Source organism: Pleurodeles waltl, chromosome 4_2 (assembly GCF_031143425.1).
Source record: "Pleurodeles waltl isolate 20211129_DDA chromosome 4_2, aPleWal1.hap1.20221129, whole genome shotgun sequence".
Classification (NCBI taxonomy): Eukaryota; Metazoa; Chordata; class Amphibia; order Caudata; family Salamandridae; genus Pleurodeles; species Pleurodeles waltl.
The window spans coordinates 32,235,849-32,258,074 of record NC_090443.1 but is presented as its reverse complement, the minus strand read 5'-3'; the positions used below and the strand labels follow the sequence as shown (position 1 = coordinate 32,258,074).

At 43.9% G+C, this 22,226-nt stretch overlaps 1 protein-coding gene across 2 annotated transcripts in view; it reads right to left on the bottom strand.

Annotated features, from left to right (window-relative positions):
• The window catches only part of WNT10B (Wnt family member 10B), a 124,377-nt gene extending 107,674 nt beyond the window's left edge, over positions 1 to 16,703 (bottom strand). The window contains exon 1 of one of the 2 annotated variants that reach the window (XM_069230494.1): positions 15,601 to 16,703. The gene's annotated coding sequence lies outside the window, so the exon portion shown is untranslated. Of the gene's footprint in view, positions 1 to 15,433; positions 15,530 to 15,600 lie in introns of those variants that run through there. The other variant, XM_069230495.1, reaches the window with a different exon arrangement.
• Between the last annotated feature and the right edge of the window lie 5,523 nt (positions 16,704 to 22,226).

Genomic DNA, 22,226 nt, shown 5'->3' with positions numbered 1-22,226 from the left:
ACAGAAGAAGGCATGTCACATATACTATAGAGGGCATCCCTAAGGTTTACCTAACTCCGTTCAAAAAAAAAAAAAAAGAAGTGCAGCGGGAGACTAGTGGTATATAAGAATTCGTTACAGACCTTCTGCATCAAAGATTACTCAACATGGGAGCATCTGTCCTTATTTGTCCCTGCTCGCCCATCCTGAATTCCTCCTCTACCTATCCCCCCCACACAGTGAAGTTTTCTCAGAGACTGTCCTGGCATGGTACTAGAATATCATAGTATGAATATTTGAATATTATCTCATATCAATATTGTGTCAGAAATATAATTTTCAGAAATATTGCCTAATTGGAGTTAATAATATTACATTGCTCTAGCAGAAACGTTAGTGTTGTCCCTCATGTCACAGAAGTCATCAAAATGTGATAGTTTATGTATTATGTTAATCAAGGTCCTAATGTTTTGAAGGTATAAGTTGCACTGAGAAGTCAATTTAAATGTACATTCTTTAAGACTAATGTTAGAAGCCTTGGTGGTATTGAGGGAAAAGTAAAAGTTTGAATGATTAAAGGATATTATGATGTAATCTAGAATCTAGACTAATAGAATGTATTGAAACGATATTGAATTTCTAATGATTAATGATTTAACCATGTGTGAAAATATAGAGAAATTGCAGTTCCAATTTTTATTGACTGCAATGTGTTGATGGAGTTATTTTGTTTACATTTACTGTGACATGAATATTAATGAAGAATTAATAAACGGCGGTTTAAAATGCATTTTATTTGATGTATTAATGTGTTGTATTAATTCACTTGCATTAGCCTAAGTGAGTCCTGCTGAGTCCTGTTTTTCATGACTGGGCAGAGAATGCTGATTCCTTTCTTTAACGTAAGCTTTCTTTCAGATTTTGTTCCCATGAGAAGACTAGTTTGGGTAATAGACCCCTGCTGTTTTAGACACTGTGAGAAGTGAAACAATGTCCTTGAATGTAGAACGTCCTGAACTGTGGACTGACGCTATTTACAATGGTTTCAATCTCATGTGGAGTTACATGGATGGATGAGGTTCCCATGACAGACCTGGGAAGATGTGCTGATGTTGCAACCTGGAGTCGTGTTAGTAGCTTGTTGCCCGAGATTATTTTTTTCCAAATTCTTTTTGCCCTTTTTGTTCTTTTTGTCTTTTTCCCGCATATGTTCTGCCCCACACATGTCCTTCCCTGATTTGGCTGATTATAGAGTTTCCTCGTGCCTAGCTAAATTACAAGTCTGCTGATTTTAAAATTGACTTGATGCTTGCTAAGCTTGAGCAACACTTAATTTCTGTATCTCAGATGATCTTGTTAATATTTTGTACTCTTCCTATTGAATGCTTAGTTTTATTAATGTTAGCTTGCCTGAGCTTGTTTCGTTGCTTTGGGCAACTCTTGGTTATTCTATATCTTAATAACTTCATCTTGCGAGTTGTCTATATGACTTTGAGCTTAAGTTTGCAATAAACCACTTAACATTATTCCTGACTGGAGTTTTCCCTTGTATTGCCATCTTGGTCAGACTGTGTAATTTTCCTGGTTTGTAATGAAACTGTGTAAATGGTTCTACCACATCCTATGCATGGCCCAAAGATCCGTTGACCTTGATGTGCACTGATTCCTGCGAAGGATGAAAGATTCTCCAGCAGATCTGTTAGCAGAGGAATAGTTTAGTCCAACAAGGAGTGAGAAACCATTCAAGTGTAGTGTTAAGGAAATGGGATTGGCACAATGCGATTGCCCAGTCCAAATATTGCCCACACCAAATTTGTCCCATGGTCCGTTCCAAAGATTAATGAAGTTCCAGGGTTGTGCCTACAAGTGACGGATTTTTGAGTAATAATCAGGTTTTGCCTTTGCATTCGTTTTTGCTTGACGCTCGCGGTAGAGTGTGATGTTGTGAAGTGTTTTGCAGACTTGTCATACTTGAAGTGATTGTGGCACTTGTTGCTCAAAAATGTCTGTGGTTGTTGTTGTTGATGGGTTCGCCATGGCCTAAGATCCCGGGATAATGCACAAATGTAGAAGACACTTGGTTAATTTATTGTCTGCAGTGAATACTGAGTGCACATGGAGGAAGTGTATCAACCTGATTAAGAATTGCTGGTTAGGTTTCACTCATTGTGTAATTGTGAAAGCTAAACCCAGGAAGTGTACCTCCATACAGCTTTGATGGTATGAGTTCCTACCCTGTATGGTGCAGACAGGCTATTGGTCTTTTGCTCGCCATATTTTGCGTTAGGTGTGTTTGGGTGATTGTGTGAGAAACAATGGCGAAGCAACTGTAGCTGATGAAAGAAGTGAGTGTGATGTCATTTGTGTTGTGCTAGTTTAGGTCAGTTGGTGTGAAGCCAGGCTAGTATTGGTGGATAGTGTCGCATTGCTATTGTTTGAGAATATTGAGAGAAAAGTACTGTGGGATAGAAGTTACTTCCTGATTCGATTGAAAGTTATTGTGATTAATTGAATTTGATTAAAAATTGCGTTGAAAAGCGCATTAAAAGGAGATGTGTTTGTTCTAGTTTGAAAGGGTATAGAGACCCTACCCGAAGGAACGCAAGTTCATTATGTGTGGACTGTAGAAGGATTTAATGCATTTTTGTGGCTTGAACAATGTGCAAGATCAATAAGAAAGATGCTGCTTTATAATTTCTCCCTTATTGAACATTTAATTTGAGAATTTTAGACAATTTGAGGCAAACATTGTACGAGATGAAACTGCCTCCCAGACTCACACAGTTTGAAGCTCTTAGTATTTGGGAACTTATAGCACATCAAAAAATAACAGACAAGTATGGGAACAGAACATAGAAAGCAATAAAGACACTTTGCACACTAGACTGGATGCAGAGCAAAATATGTGGAGAGCAGATATAATTGAGGGTGTCTGAATGTTTCCAGATGAAGGCACTAAACCTGAGACTAGGTAAAAGACAGGAAAGACAGAGCAGATAACAGATACTGAAGAGAAAAAGACAGTGACATATGAGAGTGATCCAGATGATGAGTTTATAAATCAGATCCTGATGAATCTTCCGCCTCCGTAACATTCAGTTGAAGTAGGAGCAAAAAGGGAAGCAGCACAAAGTGTAGCCCGGAATGTGCCAACTGTTCTATTTGCACAGACCCCGAATCAGTTAGTACCAGGTACCCCTGCAAATTCAGTGACACATATTCCTGATGGGAATCAACTGGTTCAGAGTGCTAGTACAGTTCAACCTGTACCAAGTTCACTACTGTCTCAACAGCTCAGAGTGTAGGAATGACAATTCCCCAGAATCAGACAACTCATGTGGGTCCAGATGCATTAACAGTTCCTATAACTATAGGTCCAGTTGTTCCCTTCTATGCTTCAGGTACGCCTAGAAGCAATGCCCACTCACTAAATGTCGCAAGTGTTCCCAATACACCAGTTACACCTGCAGGGATATCACCAGTTGATATGCGGAGATCAGCATATTCTAATTTACTTAGAGATGGAGAGAACAGCTTCTCTTGTTATACCATTGACCCCTCCATGAATTACAGATCCTACCCCAATGACAAGTCAGACAGGATTTACTCCTGGTGCAAGGTTTCCCTGGTGAAGGGAACCCCACCCTATTTTATGCCCAGACCTGACCAGATTCCAAATGCACATTGCAGCACTCCGCTAGGAGGAGTGCTCTTTAAAACACCAGAGAACATGTCAAACTTCAGTACCCCAAATCAGCAGAATATAGGACCACTGACAGCAGAAGTACCACAGAGTAATAATATACGTTTACAAGGTTTCACTGCATAACAGCTGACTGATTGGTTGAATCATTTGAGTCCTCAAGGTGCGACAGGTATGACAAATTGCAACTCCAGAACAGAAGAAACACCAGAGAGCGATAGATCAGTGAATGTGCCTAGATTGAAATTGGAATTGAATGAAATGATTTTAGGGACATTAGACACAGCCTAATTGGAGACTTATTCTGAAGATGAACTACAGTTTGTGTGCAAAGATGTTACTCAACATGCAGGACATGAGTATCAGAGACTAGCTGAAGTAGGCAAGAAATATGATGTAGATTTAGAGAAATCAAAGCCCTTAAAAGAGAAGTTATTGATTGGATTTTAGCACAAACGATATAGTTAACATGAGATCTCCTGGAAAGAAAACACATAAATAATTGATCACATACATTCAGAAATGGGGAGCTATAGATATGTGGGAAGGTAGACGGGCAAACAAAAGAGACCAGAAGAAAACAAAGCCAAATGTGCCTGTGGCAGGAGCAAACAAAGCTGAGGAAAATGTAAAAATGATGCCCATGAGAGACATACCAGGTGGGGGTTATGTACATGTACTTTGGAGTGGGAGTGATATTTTGTCATTCACAAATGATTACCCCAGATTGAATGAGAAGACTTTAGAATGGTACAAGCAGACAGAGAGATTTGTGAAACTTTCAAAATGCCTCTGGGAAGATTTGAACACATTGTTTGGCATTGTGGTTCCGACCGATTTGTGGAAGTGAATGTTGATTGGCCTGATTGAACCTCAAAGAGATCCAGTTATGGGTGCCCTATTTGAAGAGATGATGAAAAAGTATTACAAGTTTCTGAAAAAACAAGGTGTCCCCCAAAGATACTGATTGGCAGAAGATTGACAGCACAGCTCAGGAGTCAAAGGAGTCAATTCATGCTTACCACGAAAGATTGTTGCAGACTTTCAAGCAGCATAGTGGTACAGAGACATTATAAGTTAAAGATATGGGGCATTTGTTATTCAGATTTGTGCAAGGATTGAAGCGAGACATAAGTGAGATGATTCAGCAGCATCTGATTTGTTTGCAAAACAAGCTGATTGATTACATCAGACGATAGGCAAAGTATTGCAGTATCGAACTGGAATTAAAGCAGAAAAAGTTGAAAGTAAAAGTGATGATTATGCAGTTGAAAGCAGCACAGAAGGTGAGTCAGAGTCCCTTGATGATGGTGAAAACTGTTGGTATGCAAGGAGCACCACAGCTTGATGTCAAGGCTTTGGAAATAAATAATCTGTGTCATGCTTGCAGAAATTTTGGATGTTGGCGGATGGAATGTCCCTTTAATAATGTGAATAATCAAGTGCAGAGTGTTGGAATTGTGCAGGTGCAAGGTAATAATCAAGTTCAAATTCAAAGAGTTCAAAGACCCTAAATGCAAAATGTAAATGTGCCCCCAGGACAGGAGATATAGGTACCACAAGCCTTAATAACTCAGCAGTGGGTGGTTGTTTCCCAGTAGAATCTGAATCAGATCACAAATGTAAATGTGAATTAGATAGCATCACAGGTTCCCCTAATGGACCTAAGCGATTTTTAGAAGTTCTTCAAACTGTTAGCTCTGATGATGATTGCATGCTAGGTGCATCCTTAGAAGTAGACAAGTGTGGTCCATTTGTAAATACCAACATTACGGGCAATAATGTGTCATTCTTGGTTGGCACCGGAGCTACACGTTCCACTGTCAGAACAGCAGAAGTGCCAAACTTACCCCTTTCAGGAAAGAGAATTCAAGTTGAAAGAGTTGCAAATAAGCAATTGACCAACTCTGTAACAGAGTATGTCCCCATAAAAATAGGTTCCTTTGAAGATGACCTCCAATTTGTGGTTTGTGATTCAAGTCCTATAAGCTTGCTTGGATGTGACCTGTTGTGTAAGCTAAACTGTTCCATTAGCTGCACTCCCTGAGGAATTGCAATACTAACAAATGATGAAAATGCGCCCTGAAAAACTGTGACTTAAACAAAAAAACAGAGGATGAATGTAATGCTGAACAAGGCAAACATTCATCCGCAGTCACAGATCTGGGTTTAATCCATTGATTTTTTGCTCACCATGCCATCCCAGTTTAGACCCAGCCATATGCAAATCAGGCTTGACCCTGCTTCCCATGGGAACAGTCCAGCCCAAACTGCCAGGCCAGGCCCTCCATTGATCGGAAATAAGCATCCGGGGACCGGTTTTGGAGTATCACCCCTCATCAGCCAGGCTAGCTTGAATCCAGTGGCACAGTGGGCATGGGACTCAAGTGGGGCATACTCTTCCCAGTTATTGCAACTAAAGCAAAAAGAAGAGATGATGGACCAAATGTTGCACTAGGCAAACATTCACCCCAGTCACAGATCTGGGTTCAGTCCATCAATTTTTGCTCACCACCCCACCCCAGTTTGGCCCCAGCAATATGCAAATCAGTCTTGATCCTGCTCCCCATGGAAACAGTCCAGCCTGAACTGCCAGGCCAGGTCCTCCCTGGACCAGAAAAGAACCATCCTGGGGCAGGTTTCAAAATATAACCCCTCATCAGCCAAGCTAGCTTGAATCCAGTGGCCTTGTGAGCACGGAACCCACATCTGGGCATACCCTTTCTACTTAGGGCAACAAAAGCAAAAAGTACAGATGATGGGTGGAATGCTGAACAATGCAAACCTTCGCCCCAGTCACAGATCTGGGTTTAATACATTGTTTTTTTCCTCACCTCGCTACCCCAGTTTGGACCCAGCCATATGCAAATCAGTCTTGGCCCTGCTCCCCATGGGAACACTCCAGCCTGAGCTGCCAGGCCAAGGCCTCCCTTGACCAGAGACAAACTTCTGGGAACCGCTTTGGGGTATCACCCCTCATTAGCCAGGCTAGCTTGAATCTAGTGGCACAGTGAGCATGGGACCCATGTCTGGGCATACCTTTCCCACTTACGGCAAACAAAACAGATTGATGGGCAGAATGCTGTACAATGCAAACATTCACCCCAAGTCACAGATGTGGGTTTAATCTAGCGTTTTTTTGCTCACCATGCCACCCCAATCTGGACCTAGCCATATACAAATCAGTCTGAACTGTGCTCTCAATGGGAACAGTCCAGGTCCTCCCTGGACTGGAAACAAGTCTCCTATGGCCACTTTTGGGGTATCACCCTCTCATCAGCCAGGCTAGCTTTAATCCAGTGGTAACCGTGAGCACGGGACCCACATCTGGGCATACCCTTCCCACATAGGGCGACAAAACCAAACAAAACAGATGATGGACAAAATGCTGAACAATGCAAACATTCATCCCCAGTCACAGATCTGAGTTTAAGCCATTGTTTTTTTGCTCACCACGCCACCCCAGTTTGCAGCCAGCCATATACAAATCAGGCTTGACCTTGCTCCTCATGAGAACAGTCCAGCCTGAACTGAAATTTGTGAGTTCCTCAAGGGTATACTGAGTCACTATCTATTTTCAACGAGATCTTGAAGAAGACTCTGGAGTCCCTTAAAATGCCCTATCACTCAGTCTTAGTGCAGTATATAGATGACCACCATGTTGCATCAAACACCTGAGAAGCATGCAGGAGAGAAACAATTGCTGTCTTGAATCATTTAGGAGAGAATGGACATAAAGTTTCCCCAGCAAAATTACACTATTGCAAGAAAGAAGTCCTGTATTTAGAACATCACATTGAGAAAGGGCTGAGGAAAGTCTCACAAGAAGGAATCTCAACAATAATGAAAATAAATCCCCCTGCCACACAGAAAGAAGTCGAAGTGTTGTTGGGAATGGTTGGCTACTGTCATCAGTGGATTCCAAACTTTTCCCTTTTGGCCAAGCCTTTACAAAGGCTGACGCCCAAGGATGTGTCTGATCCGGTACCATTGGATGACAACTGCATACATACCTTCACAGAGCTGAGAGAAAGCTTATCCCGAGCCCCAGCTCTGGCAATGCCTGATTATAACAAGCGTTTTTCTTTGTTTTACTGTGAGATGGATGGGTGTATTCTCTCAGTGTTGACGTAGCTGCATGGAAATGCGAACAAGCCTGTGGCCTCTTTTTCTGCCACACTTGATCCTGTGGCTTATGCGCTGTGTGGTTGTTTGAAGGTGGTTGCCGCTTTCAGTGTCAGCATAGAACAGTACAAAGGCATTGTCATGGGTCATCCCCTCAATGTTTTTATTCCCCACTCAGTGGAAAGTCTGTTAACTCGCACAAAGACCCAATACCTTACAAGTGCACGTTTGACCCAGAATGAGCAAGCTATACTTGCATCTCTCAACGTTAATCTTAAACGGTGTACCATTCTGAATCCTGCTACGTTATTGCCAAATCCTGTTGAAAATTTAAATGAACATGGAGATGAGGTTGAGCATGACTGTCTCGAGGACTGAATTGTGCACCAAACCAAGACCTGACAATGAAGATGTCCTCTTAACTGAAAATGATTATGTTATATTTATTGATGGCTCCTGTTTAAGAGATAAAGATGGTACCCTGAGAGCTGGTCATGCAATTTGCACAGTCTCAGGTGTAATAGACGCCACCTGCCTTCGAGGAATCTTTTCTGCCCAAGTAGCCAAATTAGTTACTCTTACTAGAGCATGCTGTGTTTCCGAACAGCATAAAGTAATGATTTTCACTGACAGTCAGTATGGGTTTGATGTAGTTCATGATTTCAGACAATGTTGGCCCCTGATAGGGTTCATGACCTCCTCTTGATCCCCTATCCGGAATGATGATAAGATTTACAACCTGTTGCATGCGTTACAGCTAATTCCAGCAATTGCTGTGGTCAAGTAAACAACCCATAAAAAGTCTATGGATTATGTAAACCTAGGCACAGTGGCGCCCCGTCCTTTAGGGCGGAGGGGCCACGCCCCCCCACCCCATGAAGAGTGTCTGTCAGGCTGAACAAAGGTCAGCCTGACAGACACTCTTTATGTTCAGGTCAGGCAGCCAGGAGCAGACATGCGCGATTTGCGCAGACTCCTGGCTGCCTGAGCTGAACTTTGCTGGGCTGAGGAGATCACGACCCTTATGGGCGTGACCTCCTCGGCCCAGCAAAGGTGCCTCCAGGCCCTCCCCTGGGTGACGTGGAAAGCGTCACCCATTGACACTCTCCCTGGGTGCTTCAGGTTTAAGCCCTGAAGTGCCCAGGGCGAGTGTCAATCAGTGACACTTCGTCACAGAGTGGGGTGGGGTCAGCAGTCTCACTGACCCCATCCCACTCTGTGACGAGGCTGGGAATTCCCTGGCACTGATAGTGCCTACTGCCATGGTTTCCGTGGCGGTCAGTGTGTTGACTTGGCGGTTTGGCTTTGGCTAAACCGCCAATGTCATAATAGTGGAGGTAGGTACCGCCAGCCTATTGGCGGTATTACCTCCACTATACCACCAACCACCAGGGTCGTAATGACCCCCTCAGTGTTTTCAATTGTCCCTATCATGAAACAATTGAGCAGCGTTGCAAAGACGAAGAACATTGACACAGTGTGAGGTTTCTTTGAACCTACATTGACATTTGGTACTGTTTACACCCACAACAATTTAACCTGTATTCTTAGCTCAGTAGAAAAAGATTTCATTAAACAAGTTGAGGAAAGAAGACAAGCTATGAAAGCAAAGATGGAAAAGGGAGTAGTTTTACAAAATTGGGAAAAGGATGCTACAAATTCAGTGGCTGGAAATCAAGAATTCCTGTCTTTAGATTGGCAACATGTAGGGAAGCTGTGTGTATATAGACCTAGATCAAAGACTGGCATGTATTTTGTAAGGAACTAGTGAATGTAGACATGTGTTTTTGTTTGAGTGTTTGAATATTTATGTTGGCCCAGTCAAGACCTGCCATACCAGGTGTTTATTTCATATGTAGGAAAAATGCCTGTTACACACTGCCAAAAGGCTGGAATGGTATATGTGATCTGGGAGCAGTTTTTTCAAAGATTCATCATTTGGATCGTTTTAATGATCCAGTCTTGAGTAAGAAATCACACATTAGCGTCAAAGGAGGACCTAGTGCTTCAGACATTGTAGGGGATATTTTTGGTGCCATAATTTCATCAGTAGATGCTATCTTGAATGATCTCAAGATTATAAAGTTGACAACAATAAAACAGATACTGCAGGTACCATATTTTAATGATCATGGAATTGGTTGATGTGACATCAATGGCTTTGCGGAATTGCCTTTTTGCAAAAGTAGGCGGAGTTTGCAAATGTTGCATTTTCAACAATATTGCACTTACATACCTGACAATAGTAAAGAGATAAGAAAGTACATTTCAAACATGACTGACTTGAAACAGACCATGAAAGAGCTAACAGTGACAGGTACATGGGAAGCGATAGGTTGTGGTTTTTCAGCCAGTAAGCAGCAGGTGGTTTGGAAACTTAGGAAGAGGAATTGTAGAAACCATTTTGAGACCCCTGTTGATAATGGTTGTGTGCCCTAGTTGCAGTTAGTCTTTACAAATTATACAAGAAGCCGAAGGAGAGAAGAGCCAATCGTGGACAGAGAAAGGAGAAGATTGAGATGGAGAAGTTGAAACTAGAAGGAGCATATTCTATAGTAATAGCAAGCAGTTAGAGGACTTCAGAAGCCCTTACCTGAATAAACCTCTGAAATTGTGAACTGTCTCATTGAAAATGAGAGATGGGGTATTGGTTTGCCATCAAAGGGGGGAATGATGTATCAGAAATGTTAGTGCTGTCCCTCCTGTCACAGAAGTCCTCTATATGTGGCAGTTTATGTATTATGTTAATCAATGTACTAATGGTTTGAATGTGGAAGATGCACTGAGAAGTCAATTTAAATATGCATTTGTTTAGACTAATGGTGTAATTTTGATTAATTTTGTGTGACACAAAGATCCTGAAATTCTGTGATTTTATGTTAATGCAATTTAAATGTCACCAAGGCCTACTAATCAGCTGACTTTTGTCATACTCATGAAGTCCAAAAGGCGTCAATGGTAGTCCCCCAATTTAGCTATACTAAATATCCAATTAGTCTGCCCTGTGCCCATGAATGTTTGTGAAGAGTTCAGCTAAGGAGGTATTAGTTTTTGGGTGTGACTCAAAAAGTAAATGCTTTGAAGCCTATGACATGCAATGATGCAGTGAGCACAATGCCCAAAGATAGCACCCCATTATGGAAGTCAATAAGGGTGCCACGTAAAAGGATGCTCTTGATATGGACAGGGAGCTCATCCTATTGGATGGCTGGATCCTCTGTTTGGGTGAATGTAGTCCCCCCTCTGCTTCTTTATGTCAGGACACCTTAGGAGGAGAAATTTGGTATTTGGGCAGAGGTGAAACCACAAAGCAACCCAACTAACTATTATATGGTAGCAACCCCTAAGATGACGTATTTAATCCTGCCGAGCTAACCCTAAAGATCCCCCTAACCCTAAGGATTTCCTTCACGTACAAATGTGTTATTTAAAATTGAGCCTACCACATCACCAGCTTGTAATAGTTTCTCCTAGATGAGTGCATCTAATGGCCTTGCTCTAAAGCTGATCTGTGTGATCCACATAACTGCTGGTGTGAAATGCAAACTGAGCATCCAGAGGACCACAGCTGACGCACTCCTTCATGACCATAGTGGAAGAGAGGAGGTCAGCAAAGCAGGGGCATTGCAATCCAAAACTGAGTCCAGCTTAGGCAACTGGTGGCAGATTTATGTTTTAGACCTGCGAAGGAGAGATTAGTGTACCAAGAAGGAGGAACTCTGAGCCTTCAATCACAGACTACAAGAGGTAATTATCTTTGGAGCACTGAATCTAGCTCATCGTGGAAGTCTGTTTCCCTGTCCCTACTGGGTGCGATGAATCTGGATTAGGGAAGGAACCTCGAATAAAGAGATTTCCTTTGGGAAAAGTCTGTGCAGGCAAATTTGTGTGGCAGCTACGTTTGTGGAAAATCTAGGTCATTGGAAGGAAAGTGCAAAAACCTGCCAAACTTTATGTGGTGAAAATCATGGCAAGATCCAAAGCCACAGCATGATGTCTCCTGCAGGGAATGTACCTTTTTTTCAAGTAAAGCAGTTTTGCCTGACAGGACTGTGTGTTTCAAAGCCCAGTCTCCAGCAGAAAGACATTTTACTCCTCTGTCAAAGCCTGACTGTGGATTCTTCATTTGTGGCCCGGCCTTTGAATCTACCTAGAAGATGTGAGCCTTGCTATAATGACAAAATGTATAAATTTCTGGACCCTATTTTTCAACTTCCCCTAAATACTGAAACCTTCATATGCCTGTTCAACACCTGTATGCTTCACTTACAACACATTCCCATACACAATAAAATCATGAATTATGGTCCAGTCAAGTGCACATTGAAACCAGCAGTAACATTTACAATGTCCCTCTTGGTTGTGAGAACACATGAAATGCCCAGCATGAGGTTCACCTGCTACGGTTAAAATCTTCACTCTCTTAAAAGAAACTCACATTTCACCATCTTCATTTTGGTAGTTTGTCTTGAGTTCATGCTTCCTGAATGCAGAGACCTAATCATAAAGTCCATTCTGCTTAATTAAGGAACCCTTGGCATGGTTTTCTGAGCATGAAAAATAATGCGGGCTAGAAGCATTCTGAGAGTGTGTAGATTAGTGTCTAAAGAGATATGATCTAAATGCAGGTCCTTTAACAATGGTTGTCCCATTGTTAAATTACGGTCGGTGTAGTCTGGTAATTTCGTCCTCTAGGATAGAACATCAAGCATGGCCACCAAAAACGTCTGGGAGCAACCACTAGATTGGGCACTCAAAGATGACAGGACTTTGAAGGACATCACCCAGACTAACAAATGGGTCTCACAGTATTTCATAGGAAGTCGGATCAGAACCATGTTGGTAAAAACAGATTGAAGGATTTGATATTTCAGAACCATTAGAGATTCTTCCGGCGTGTTGTTTTTAAAAGGTTTGAGGGTGTAAAGATAGGATACACCCTTCCTGAATAGTTAAAAAAAGCTTGAAACCCTATCAATTGAGCGTATGGGTTTTACTATAAACGGGAAACTACCTGTAAGCATTTTGAGATGCTCAGGTCCCCATAAAGGTTAAGACCAGTCTTGCTTGCCTGTGTTCCCAGTACCAGAAACCAGGAACATTGGGTCATTCTGCCATCGCTGGAGACACATGGCTACTTTGTTTTGAGATCAATTGCAATGAAGACCTTAGGGAGAAGGGCTTATTAGCCATGAATCCATGCTCATCTAAAGTATAGGGCAACTCAGAAATGAATTGCTCAACCCAGAGGGTCTCTTAATGGGACCAGCAAAAGAGCTAATAATAAATTGAAGCTCTTGCCTCTAAGCGCTGCACAAAGTACAGGAATCTGCGAGGTGACAATGAGGATTTTAGTGTAATGACAAATGTGATTCCAACACTCATTCATGTGGCAGTCGAGTCTGTGAAACACTTAAACATAAAGAGCCTCAGCACTTTACACCAAAACTGGGTTACTTTTTACCCTGAAAGTCAGCTGCTAGATTTCGAGAATTAGGCTGCATTGCAGTCATTGATCTTTCTGCTTGGGACAACAGAGAGTGCATCCAAGCCTGTCTGTGGTGTTTGTCCATACCACTTCTCATTGGGAGTCGGACAACCCAAACTGGGATTGAGCCTCAACCAAATTACAGAAAGATGATTTGCCAAAGCAGAGGAGTGTGTACCCTGCAACGTATCCTGCCGCAATTCTCATAGAGGCCTACAGACAGAAAAAACTCCAGGATGTCCCAAGCTGCTTGCCTTTGCTTTATGAGTAGTGCAACAGTGGATTTTAGACTTCAAGCCTCAGCGTCTTTGTTAGCACCAAGAGGCCCAAATGCACATGCAAAATTCAATTGTTTTAATACACTTCAAGCCCTGAGTGAGATGGAAATTCCTCACTCGTGAACGGAGTGTGACCCAGGGCAAACTTCTTTAACAGTCACCAGTCCCTTGAGTCAGCAGGCTACTTCAGAGCTCTTAAAGCTCTTTGAAGATTTTGATGTCTTTAGCGTAGACAATTAGACCTTTCACAAACCAGTCAATCCTTTGGATTTCATATTCCCCTGAACCTAGTTTCTAATTGTAAAACTTAAGTATACTGTGGGCATATACACTTAGCAATCATTTCCTTTACAGCCTGTTAGCGCAATTAGATTTTCCAATTTTTTGGATGCTGAACTTTAGCAAAAAAACATTTTCTTTTTAAATTTGAATTAGCTGGACCTTGTCTACTGTTTTTAGTGTTCAGCTGATCTTCTCATGTGTCTACCTCCATCATATTTTCGGAGAAGGAGTCTGGCCCTAAACTGGCACTCAAACGGAAAGAAGGGCGCTTTTTGGTGACACTGGTCCTTCTATGTCCTGGACTGTGTCTGCTTTGCTAAGGAGGTACAGAGGAGTCCTGGGTTACTGCTTCATATCCAAGACAACAGTCTTGTTTCCTGAAAACTCGCCAAGACCCTCACAGACCAGCAAGGCGCAGCTTTCCTGACCAGTTGGTATTTAAAGGTAAGACTGGGAGAGAGGCTGTTCCCAGTGATGCTCGGTTTCTTTACCACATGTCCTCACCCTCTGCCAAAAACATATTTTCACACATTCCCATACCCTATAAATCTCGTTCGGCTCTTCTTCCATGATCACTTTCTCAGCCCCTCGTCTATCCCCGTTTTCTTTCACTCCTGTGTGTACTCTGACAACCCCCCTGCCCCCCAGCTCCTGATTCATGTTTCTAATTACAGAACAACACCTCTCCGAAAAGCATCCCTGTCTCTAAGGCACCGTACGCCAGCTTTTACCAACCACTCGCTCACTTATAAGTGGCTGCCCCTCAACCTACAGTCAGCCCTCCATCCCATCCATAGAGTCTACTGTCCTTGTCCATCTGCCAAGATGACCCGAACTCTCTGCTCTATTAGTGCAACTCCTATACTCTCTCACCCACTTCTCATTTGTTTTTCTTGCTCTCCCTCCTGTCGGGCTGTCTCCCAACCATCAGTGTGCCTCTATCCTCCCGTTTTTTTGCCTAAATCCTACGGCTGTCTCCCCAGTCTCTCGTTTCTATCAGCGTGGTGTCCCTGTCTGTCTGATCTAGTGTTAATCTAACTCTCCCTCTCTCGATTTTCTTTTCAGTCCGCCTACTTTGTCCTATCGTAATTCTGTATGATTTCTATCGGCTTGGCCTTCTGCCCTAATCAGTCTAAATTTCCTCATCTCGCTTTCTTTTCAGTCTGAGCCCCTTCGGTTTTAGTAGCTACGTCTAAAGTCGCCCCGTCACAGTCTCTCTGCGCCCCTCTCTGTTCTGTATATCTCCTCCCTTTATACCCGTTTGACTTTCTGTCTCAGCACTCTCTCCTCCTGCCCGTTGGTTGCCTGGTCCTCTCTATCCACCTGCCTATCAATCCTCCCGACTCCCTCACGCCTCTGCTCGATGCTTCCCAGCCTCCGTTCCTTCTTCAGTCGCTGTCTGCGCTCCCGCACGCCTGTTTCAGCGCCAGTCCGTCGACGTATTCTCTGTAACTTTCCTTAATCCTCTCGCACCTTGGTTTACCCTCGGTCTCCTCTCCAGCTCTAGCACCAAGGGACAGCTCGGCGCGCGGCTACTGCTTGATACCTGCTCAGTTCGCGCCTCTCGTCCTGTTTTACCTTTCACTCTCCCTCCTCACAACCACTCTCGTCATCGCTACGATTTCTTGTGCTCTTTCCCGCCATCCTTCTCCACACTCTTCCTCTCTTTCTTTACAAGCTCCAGTCTTCCCTCTTGCCCTTCATTTTCCCCGCCCCGCAGGTGTTGCCCCGTGAGTGCAGCTCACCTGTCTTGGCGGCTCGCGCTCCGCCCCGCGCGCAGGGCTCGGGTCAGTGGTGCGCTGCTCGCCCGGCCCATGCCGCCCGCGGGATGCTGCTCATTGGCGGTGCCCGCTGTCTCGAGGGCGCTGGAGGCAGGTGCGAGAGGCAGCTGCAATTCACTGGGGGGTCCTGAAGTGGAAGCACGTGCGCCGCGACGGTATATCCCGGAGACTAGTGCCCTGGGCAGGTCCTGGGGCGGATACCCGGCGCCGGTAGGCACCGAAGGCCGATGCTCTGAAGGAGGTGGGATGCTGATGGTAGCTGGACCCTCAAAGTGCCCCGGTCTCGTCTTGAAGGCAAGTGTCTTGCGCTGACCTGCCCTTGATCTTGGTGCCCTAGGCTGCTGAGCCTCGGATGCTGGTGCTCTAAGCTGCTAGGGCCTGGAGACGGGAGGTATGGTCGGTGCAGAAGGCGGGTACGCGTCCTACGCTTGCGAGCGCTGCGAGAAGGCAGGCAGGAGCTGCAGGAAGGTTTGTTTCCTGCACCGGTCCTGATACGCGTGCCCTTCTGCTGCTCAGCCTCCCTTCCTCTATTGAAGTGGTCCGCGGGCTGCTCTTCTCCGCCTCTGCCCAGTGCGGCGCCTTCCTCCCGGCCAGTTCTGGCAGGCTGCTCCCGTCCCGTGCTCCTACCGCATAGCTTCTGCCCGCTCGTCTCTTCCCTCTGAAGTTGCCGAGCTCTCTGCCGGCGCGGCCACTCCCTGCAGTCCCAGAGCACTCCCCTTCACGGCACGCACCTCTCCCCCCGACGGCACCCACCTCTTTCCCTGCGAGCTGTCTGCCGCTCCTTTCATCTCCGACACATTCTGCAGCCCCCGGTCTATTTACAGCCAAAACCATCAACTGTCTGGCTGTCCTTTCATCCTCCTCTCCCCCTCTGATCCCTCTGCTTCTGATCCCTCTCTCCCCGCTGACCTCTCCGCTCTCTCCCTCTGCTGTCTCTCTCCCCTCTTCCCCTGATCGCTCTCCGACCACTTGCCCTTTGTGTTTCTCCTTCCACCTCCACCCTTCTTCTCAGCTCTCTCTTTGTCAATGTATTCTCTTCTCGTGATATCTCACCGGCTCCTCTTTTCTCATCTATTTCTGACACTTTTCTCTACTTCGGTTCCATTTCCCTCAGCCCCTTATTTTGACCGTTTTTTCCCTGTCTTCCTCTGCCTCAACTCCCCTCCGTGTGACTCTTTTTCCTCCGTCGCCCATCCACTTCTCAGCTGTTACTTCGCTCCTTCTAAACTGCCTCTCCCAGCCACCACTTTCCTCACAGACTGACACCCAGCGGCGCCCCGTGTTCCCGTAACGTACTTCGTGGCTAAATCCAGACAAAGACCGAACTGCATGACCGGAAGAAGCTGACCCACCTGATTGGCACGTTCAAGACCACTTTCACTGCAGGTGCGAAGTTCTAGGGCTGGCTTTAGCACTGGCGTCGCCCGCTGCGACAATTTTGACGGTGTCTCCCCTCGCACCCGTGACCACCACCACGGACTCCCCTCACTACCACGCTCCAGTGGTGCTCCTCATCTCTCGATAGCCCTTCTCTCTTATTTAATTTCATTTCTTTTAGAGCGATACTCATAACTTTGTACGGGGTGAGAGCACTTTACATCACACGCAGCGCCTGGATACCCTCACGGGTGACAAGCACCGTTCTGCATTATACTAGGGGATTTATCATCTTTTCAAGGTCTCCATCCTGCCCCACCACAAGTTGTGTTTCGGTGACCATGTGGCGAGTAGGTCATTAATTGTTTCTAGCATCTTTTTTCTCATTATTCCGATAAATCGTTGGACAAACAAAAGCCTAGGTATTTAATATTCTTGGGTTGCCACATCAGCCCAACCAAGAAGGAAGACAGTGAACATTTAATGGCAAAACCTCATTTTTTTCTCTATTTAGTGAGTAGCCAGAAAACCCTAAATAAGACTGAATTGTAGCAATAATAGCAGGAAACGTCTCCTCAGGGTTCTCCAAGAAGATTAGAATGGCAGCTCTTTTAAGTGTAAAGGAACCAAAGAGAACCCCCTTTACCTTCGGGTCAACGTTAATCATAACAACAAGGGGATCAAAATTTACCAGGAAAAGCAGGGGCTAAAGGCGGAAACCTCGGTCACCTTGATGAATGGTGAATGGGGAAGAAGTTGAACAATTGATGCAGATTCTTGCCACGGAGCCGTATTCAGCGCCATAATCATAGTGAAAAAGGTGTGGCTTAGGTTATATTTGCTAAGGGCTGCCTCAAGAAAAGGCCAAAACACTTTGTCAAATGCTTTTTCGGCAGCCACAGCAAAGGCAACTGTAGCTGGCAACTAGGAGAGTGCTGCCTTTCCAATTATATGGCAAAATAATTGAGTGTTGTCACTTGCTAACCTGCCCTTAATAAATCCACGTTGGGAGGAGTAGATTGGTTTCAGGATGAGTCATTTCAAACATTTTGCCAAAAGTTTCACATTAACTTTCACTTCCATGTTTAGTAGGGAGATGGGTCTAAAATTTTAAGGATCTGATGATATTTCCCTTCTTTGGGGATGACTACAATAGTCGCTTCATCTGCAGAAAGAGTAACTTTACCAAAATTACTTCCATGTGTGGCAATATCGAATTCGGAAAGGTTTTATAAAACTTACTGTACTGGGGAGGCCATCCGGGCCCGGGGCCTTGCCTCGGTAAATGACCTTAATTGCATTACAGATCTCCCACTTAATTGACCTGTTAAGGGTTAGTTTATCTGACTCAGGGAGCAAGTGCATAGGAATGAGTTGGAGTAAGTCAACACATTCTTCCTTAGTAACTGAAATGTTAGGTGAATATAGTGAGGTGTAAACATTCTTAAAGACATCTAAAACATCAGGGGTTCTAATTTTAAGGGTTCTCTGCCTATCCCTAATAGCAGTGCTGAGGGAATTATTGCATTTGAATTTGAGGTAAGCTGCCAGGGACTTCCCTGCCTTATTCAAATAAAAGAAAATAGCTTTTTACCCCATTTAGCTTGGACCGTCAGGTGGGCTCTTTAACTGATAACTAAAGGCCTGATTTAGATTTTGGTGGAGAGGTTACTCCATCACAACGGTGATGGATATCCTGCCCGCCGAAACCGAAATCCCATTGTTTTACATGGGATTTAGGTTTTGGGGGACAGGATATCCATCATCCTTGTGACAAAATAACCCCTCTGCCAAAATCCAAACCAGGTCCTAAGTTATATTCATATTTGAGATGCTTGATCTCCGTCATGAGTGAAGAGTTGTTAGATTGTCTATAGAGTGTTGCTTTGTTTTTGACATCCTCTATTTTAGGAAGTGCAATCTTGACATCCCTGCTTTTTAGGACACATGACTGATACAAAAACTTCTCGGCTCACACTTTAGAGCATCCCATAAGGTAACCAGAGAGGAGACCGAGTTTACGTTCTCCTTGAGAGGAGTTTGGCGTTCATGCTTGATCTATTTTTGATGGGACAGGATGGAGAGATATTAATGGATGCAGTGATTGCAGCATGGTCAGAGACAAGGATCAGTTTAATGGAAGGGTCAAAGGTCTCTTGGAGAACATTTGCATTAACAAGTAAATAATCAATTCTTGAGAAAGAGTTGTGAGTGCAGTGAAATCACAGCCTGTCGGGTTGAAGAGTCGCCAGATATCAGCTAGTCTATGTGCTGCACATAGATTAAGCATCGATTTATGTGCCTTAGGAGGCCTATGTAAGAACGCAGACATTAATTGAGAGATTACATTCGTCCTCCCAAAATGACTCTAGCGGATAGGGGTAGGGAAGCAAGCTCAGCATTAATGGTAGACCAAAAGCGTGGGTTTTCATTATTGGGAGCACACATGTTAATTGTGTATATCTCTTCCTCCTCATGTTACATTCTGATAGTGAGCCATCTACCCTCATTGTCCTGTCCCACTGTGATTATATTTAGACCTGAGTGTTTAGTAAAAACGGTGATTACACCATCTTTCTTGCAGAGTGTGGGGAGCAGGCCAGGTTGGAGATCCAACCCCCATGCAGGGAGGTGGCATGCTTATAGTCAATCTTAGTTAATAGGAAAAATTTAATATCACCTTTGCGGCTGTTATCAATATTCAAAGATCTCTTTCTATTTTACTGGGTGGTTAAGGCCCTTCACATTAAGAGAAACTACTGTAATTGTACTCATCATTGAGGATCACGCAGAAGAGGTTATGAACCGGTGAGTGTGGGTCATCAGGAAACGAAGACAGAGCGAGCATGTGATGAAGCAGAAAATGAAGGTTTTACATTTATTAACGCATAAACGTAGTGTGAAATAATCATGTGTGACTTTAACCGAACTAATAAAGATTGTACGGGGACAAAATGTGCCCTCAGAGTAGTTTGCCAACATTTATAAGCGTGCTTTATATAACGTGATGTATTAGAATTGCACTAATCCGACATAATTACAAACGTGTGCTACGATTTGCTTGCTTGAAATGTTTTAGCTTAGCATAACTTTAGTGGAGGCTTTGGCCTAGTTGCCTGGTCTCACGGTTTAGATGTTCGTATTTTTCCAATGTGCTAGTAAACGTGTATTTTTGCTTGAAGCTGTACTTTTCCACTGAGATCGTTCACATGCTTATCTTAAGGTTTCGTGCCAGCCTGGCATATTTCTCTCTTTACTCCAAGGTCAATCTGCAGGTGCGGACAATGGAAGCTCTGAAAGTGAGTTAATTGGTATAAAATGTTGCAACTTACGTACCCGTCTCCAAGGATAATGTATGCTTAAGTAAAAGCTTGAGAACTGTTGTTTTTGATTGGACAATTTGAAGCTAACCTATGAACCCTCCAATGGAAGACCCTACTGGATTTGAACTGTTGTCTATTTAAACCAGGTGCACGAGAAGAAAGCGGCCATTACCCGGACATCATAGCCATTAGCCATTACAGCCATTATTGGACATCGCCCATACCCGCCATTTTGCAGGACATTGCAGCTATTATGGCCCACTTTGCTGCGACGCCATTTTGAAAGAGACTTTGAAGCTTTCTCTAATCGAGAGAAAAAGATTTAAATGATTCTTGCCCTAGAGACTTTAACTTTGATCCCTTTGCATGAAGTAGTAGTTTTACCTTGCCGCCGTGAGGCAACTGCCCCGTCCACCCCTGCCCCTTTGCCCCGTCCCATGCTGATCGAGAAACGGTATCTGTGAGACGAAGACTTCCTTGAATGCTGATTCTAATTGGTAAATATGACAGGAAATTGTAAAATTGCATTGTGTTTCTTTTAGGTAACCAACTGCTGATTTTGATAAGAGCCCTAGTTAGGAGTTTTCCAAATTAATGTTGCTAAATTGTTTTTGCATGAAGTCCCACATGCCGATGCTAATTTGAGGTTAGACGAGGATTCCTTTTGTCGCACGATGCAATTTGAGATCTTGTTATGCTGACTAAATGTATGCAATTAGCTCATTACAGATTATAGTTCTAGTGATTTGCATTGCTATCATCGAATGCCTTGTTATTCAAATGCTGCATAGATTGCACCTGTTTCGCCGTTATGGACAGCTATTAATGTTCATATATGTTTATCATTTGGTGTTGAGACACATCTATATTGTGCTAGCTTTGTTAATATAGGGAAATAAATTCACTAACTTTGAATAAATTGGTGTGGTTATTCCTGACTGAAAGGTCAGGGTTCGCCGAAAATGTATTCTGGATTAATTGTTAAATGTTATGTTGATCAGGGAATCGCTTATGTCCGTTATTGATTATTGGATTGTATTAAATTGATTGATTAAGGGTGTCGAGGGTCCCACTTAGTCAAAAGGTTCATCGGCCTAAAGAGCGTCCAAAATACAGGTAAATTGTTAGTACGGAACGCTCTATCAGTAGATGGTAGCAGAGGATGGTTTCGTCTTTTGGGACCCCGTACTCTTAGAGTACATGGTGTTGAATTAACGGTTACGCATTTTGAGACCCCACTCGGGAAGTTGAATTAGATTTTTCTTGGGTAAAATAGATTGACAGAATGATGATGGCCTAAGTCCACCGCGACTTTCCCGGGATCTCGGAGCTTGCGAATGAAGAGAACGGAGATGTGGAATCGGCGTTGGCGGTACTAGTGATGGTATGAGAGAAGTTAGGGTTTTGCGCTTGCACAGCTTATTGCCGCAGATTGTGTGAAAAGGTTGTGAGGAATTTTTTTTTCTTTTTTTAGAGGATAGCGGAGGTGCGACTCCGAGTGTAGAGGTAGAGAAGTCGTCGAACTTCATAGAAATAGCGGAGGTGCGACTCCGAGTGTGAGAGTAGGGAAGTCGTCGAACTTCATGTGCGTGTGGCGCTTCGTGCATAAAAAGGTCCACGTGGTTGTTGTTGTTGAGACGGGCCCTGCGAGGTCAAGAGACTCCGGAGTATGTTGTTCTATGTTGTGGTCTGGGCGGTTTAGTAGGTTGATCGGGCGTGGTCAACGAGTCGGTAAGTGTGTTAAGGGAGTGAAAGAAACTTCGACTTCGGGCTTTGACAAGATTCTAAGTGCACTAGAATAGATCATTGACAAGTTGAGAGTAGGTCTGCGGGTCAGATTTGCTTGCGAACGTGGGGACCGAGAAAGATGGAATAACTGCCGAGGCTAGT